Consider the following 4,723-nt stretch of genomic DNA (forward strand, 5'->3'; position numbering starts at 1 on the left):
GGCTGTACTCACCAAAGCCTAATTGTCAGTACATTGAAGATCCTTCAAGTTCAGACAAAATGTTTGCTGTTCACAGCATAGAGTAGGGTCTCTGTGCTGGAGGGAATTTGTGCCCAGCTTGTACAAATATCTGGGACAAAACCAAAAGTGGAGGTGGTTTTAACGCAGCCAGTCCAACAAAACTGGTGGTTTCCTAAACCTGGGTGGGGATACTTGTGAAAATGGAGACGTGTCAAAGGCAAGAGCAATCAATGTACATAGCAGCATAATGGAGGATGTGTAACAGAGCAGGGGAGTCAGAGCCCGTTCTCTGCCTCCTGTCATGGGTTCCCTGAGTATTGCACTTGGCCTCCAGCTCATGTTCCAGAAGGGCACGAGGCTGCTGTCAGCCCTCTGTCATGTCTGCCGTGGATGCCTTTGATGCTTGAGGGCATGGACCATGCTGACAATGGCTGATCACTGAATTCTTGTTTGATAGGAAGGAACTATGAAATGTAAGAGAATTCCTCTAATATCTTACCTTTCTGTTTCAGCTTCCTGATATTACAGTATATCACCAGTGTCATGCTGATACTAAAGGCTGCCAGAACTGTGTGTACAATGAATGGCGAAGACCAACCTGCATTTTTTCAAAAAAATTGTATTTAGTATATCATCGAAGTAGAATTAAGTAGATCATTAAGTCTCTAAGGAGGGTCCACCAAAAATTCTTTTTTTCAATGGGATGATAAATTTCTGTCTTTGTCCCAAAGGACGCCACAAATCAGGAGACTGCAGGCATATACAGCATTTTTGATTCAAAAATTTAATATTTCACTCCATGGCAACCACCTAGGTGAAAGTTTTCTACTTCACCCTTCACTGAGGTGAAGCCTCAGTGATGCCTGCGGCATCAACCTCCCTCACCAGTAGAGTTTCTCCCTTCAAGGAAGGCAGGATTGAGTGGGACAAAGGGAAGCCCAACAAGGCCAAGTCACAGCACTCACTCACTGTGCTCATCCAAAGGCTGAACCAATCCTCCACCAGAGAATGCAAAGCCTCACCTTTCTGAGGTGCCCTGAGAGCCTCCTCTCACCCTGTCTAGACCCTACACAGCATCCAGCAATGCCATGCTGGTAGACAACTGTCTGCCCAAGGTACTGAAAGGGACCTCTGCAGTGGGTGGATCAAGCAAGAGCTCACCCTTCCTCTCACTCCCCAAGCAGGACCTGAACGGCCAGCACAGTGAGACAGCCATGACAAATAAACATTGAGCTTGGGTTTACCTTTGGAGAAGTTGCAGATAATTTGTGAAGCTATAAAAGAAGAAAAAGATGAGTGAGGGGAAACAGGACTCACAGATGTTCCACATGGTCATTAGGGCCCGACACCACTTATGCTCTGCCACTGCCTTCCCCTCAGGCTTCATCAGGCAGGAGAGAAAATGGTCGAGAGTCCTGGTACTGACTGAGGGCATCCCAAGGCTACAGCCCATTATGGATTCATAGGGACTCGTTAGGACACCGGGACGGGGGCCCAAGCATGTGCAAGGGACTTCCAAAGAAAATTGACAGAAACCCCAACCCTGCATTCTGATGGAAAACTATCTTTCATTCTATCAGACCCTTCCCTTGGGTCTTGGCCATGTCCACAACACTTCTGAGTGGAGAGTTTCACCACAGTGGTGGGGAGAAGTACCCAGGTGACAGAAGGCACCTCATCAGAGGTAGGAGGCCTGGAAAACAATACCAGTTACTCCTCAAAGACTTCAAAGTAGGTGTTGTCTCTTACCTTGTTGAGCCATGGTGCTCTGCTGTCCTGTTACCCCTTTAACAAAAACATTGTTTGTTAGACCATTTTCCTTCTTTACTTGCAGGTTGGGAAAAGGAGCTCCCTGAGCACTCGAAGGTCGAGCTGTCTGCCTGCATCAGAGCCAGGATCTCTCCTTTCAGTGTGACCCTCCTGCTGATGTTCATGTCCCCATGGAAAGTTGAGGAGTAGGAAAGGTGAGAGCTGGCAAGAGGACCTGCTTGCGAGCACATCCCACCACTTCACCTAAGGAAGTACATGAGGAAAGCATCAAGCAGATCCTTGTTGCTTTGACCCCCAAGAGAAGTAACAAATCCTAAGTCTCTTTAGCTTGGAAAATGTCAGCGAACAGTTTGAAAGAGGCTTTCTTACCTGTTACAAACAGGAATACACATGGGAAAAGGATGAGGGAACAAAATATTGCCGTTCTTCTCTGGAGCCAGATGCTCATCTTTTCTGATGTAAGAGGCAGTGAAAGGTGGTAGAACAAAATCTTCTGTGAAACCAAGCACCACCTCTCTCCTCTCTCCTTTAAACCTTGTGTTCTGTGTCATCCCAGAAAGAACTGTGACATTACATCTGACAGGATCACCTGCCCTGCTCTCAGCACCACTCCTGATTTTTACAAAAAGGTGACTGTGAAAGCAGTATTTGGTCTGAGGCTTCTGCAGGACTCTGTAGTCTGACAACCCTTTCCTTTCCAGAACTTCCTCACAATTAATACAGTGACAAGTAAAAGGCTGAGAGCTGGGTGTTGGCCACAATCCTTTCAAGCCTTTGCAGCTGCATCCACAAGAGGGACCTGAAGTGCCATTGCAGAGCAAGGCAGCAGGTCCATCGTTAAGGTAGTGTTTGGCTAGATGCTGCTGTAGAGATAACTTCAACACTACGTCTGACAGGTTCACCTGCCCTGCTCTCAGCACCACTCCTGATTTTTACAAAAAGGTCACTGTTAAAGCAGTATTTAGTCTGAAGCTTCTGCAGGATTCTGGAGTCTGCCCATCCCTTCCTTTGTCACTCGTATCTCCTCATGACAGACGTGCTTTGACAGCAGCACAATGGGGCTGTTTGTTTCCTGTGAAACATTGCAGTCAAAAGGAGAAAAAAAAGTCCACATAAGGAAAACTCCATGGGTTTGTGATTTGCAGTCAGTGCAAACTGTCAGAGTTCACCAGGCAGGGAAAACATGCTTTTGGAAAGGAAAAAATGGAATAACTGGGCTGGAAGAGAAATTCTCCTTTGTGGGCACGTTCTCTGACACTACCACAAGAATTATCCTTTCCAGTGTTTCGTCCTAATTAATACAGCAACGAGTAAAAGGCTGAGAGCTGGGTGTTGGCCACAATCCTTTCAAGCCTTTGCAGCTGCATCCACAAGAGGGACCTGAAGTGCCATTGCAGAGCAAGGCAGCAGGTCCAATGGGGGAGCCTCCTGTCTCCACCCTTCTCCTTTGCCCCACCTCAGGTGGTCAAGGACATTGCAGGTGGTCATTTCAGGCAGCTGGACCCAGACATGAACTGTTTCCTCTCTACCCAATCAGGTTCCTCAACTAACTTAGAGCATGAATGCATGATTGTTAATGGTTGCTGGTGCTCCCTGCCTCCTGCTGGAGGTTGGGTTGATCCATTGAAGCTGCAGGGAGCGTTGGGACGAAACGTGGCAGGAAGTGACTGTGTGATGTGACCACCCCCAGTGTCAGAGCATTGTCATTGATAGCATTTACTGAGTGGCCAAACAGCACTGAAAATGGCCTTGTAAAGGATGCTCTTTTGGCTACTGTTTTTCTCCCTTGGATTTTGTAGTGTCCTATCTCTAGACCAGGTGGATAACGTGGGCCCACCATTTCTCTAACATACCAGTACATGGTTTCAGGTCAGCAAACCTCCTTTTGGCTGCTTTCTCAGCCTGGACTCTTTCCCCACAAGCCCAGGGCCACAGGGAGCACGTGCCTCACGAGAAACTTTGTGCAGCTACGCTGACCAAAACTACAGGAAGACTTCACAGCTTCACGGAGGCGTACATGCTAACCAATAGGTGGGATGAAATATAGGAAGACAAATTCTCCTACCTTATAAAAGTCTATTGCTTGCTCTGCGTCTTGCTGAGAGCGCGATGTTTCACTTCTCTGTTCCACTATAAAGAGAAAGCAAGTTTGGAGCCGTTGCAGACTTTGCTGAAATCAGAGCAGGAGGGAAGAGAAGGGAAGGAGGATCAGGGGCAGAACTCACCAGGGCTGCTGTTCCTCCACCTCTGGAAGGCAAGAGAGTCACAGAGGGATGGAAGGAGCAGAAAGGGCTGGCAGTGATGGGGTGAGGGAGCACTGCCGGCAGGAAACACCTCCTTGGAGTGAAGGTGAAAGCAAGCTCTTTGTTCCAACCGTCATAATGGTTAATCTTTGAACCCATCTCTTTTTCAATTGGCCCTGAGTCCAGGTAGGTGCAAAGATGAAAGGGGATTCACTAGAAGTAAGATAAGCAGTGTTTTATTACAGTGAAACCTTGTTGGACTGGCTGGAACTGGTTTTGCACAGCCATGCAGGTTTCTGGGAAGAGGAGTGGTATAGCTCGTTGTGCTGAGCTCTTTCTTCTTCCAGGATCATATCCTCAGGAAACAGGAGTACGAGCAACCTCCATTTTCCATCTCCTCTGTTTCTCAACCATCATTTAGACATGGTTCATTACAAAAAAAAAAAAAAAAAAAAAAAGAAAAAAAAAAAAAAAAAAAAAAAAACAAAAAAAAAAACAAAAAACAAAAAAACCCAAAAACCAAAAACCAAACCACACCACCCGCCACCTAAACACACAACAACAACCAAACCAAAAAACCATCACCCACCCAGTCAGCAGCCCACGACAAACCAATAATCTTGGGCACTAGAGCATGCCCTGAAGAACCATGTCTACACATTTCTTAAATACCTCCAGGGATGGGGACT

The 4,723-nt window shown here is 46.9% G+C and overlaps 1 long non-coding RNA gene across 1 annotated transcript; it reads right to left on the reverse strand.

Annotated features, from left to right (window-relative positions):
• Positions 1 to 3,855: 3,855 nt before the first annotated feature.
• On the reverse strand, positions 3,856 to 4,126 carry LOC106899662. The gene is made up of 2 exons (XR_001414069.1): positions 4,017 to 4,126; positions 3,856 to 3,921 (listed from the first exon to the last, which is right to left on the reverse strand). It is a non-coding gene; the product is annotated as an uncharacterized LOC106899662 (long non-coding RNA).
• Positions 4,127 to 4,723: the final 597 nt, after the last annotated feature.

Source organism: Calidris pugnax, unplaced genomic scaffold, assembly GCF_001431845.1.
Source record: "Calidris pugnax isolate Ruff unplaced genomic scaffold, ASM143184v1 scaffold739, whole genome shotgun sequence".
Lineage (NCBI taxonomy): Eukaryota > Metazoa > Chordata > Aves > Charadriiformes > Scolopacidae > Calidris > Calidris pugnax.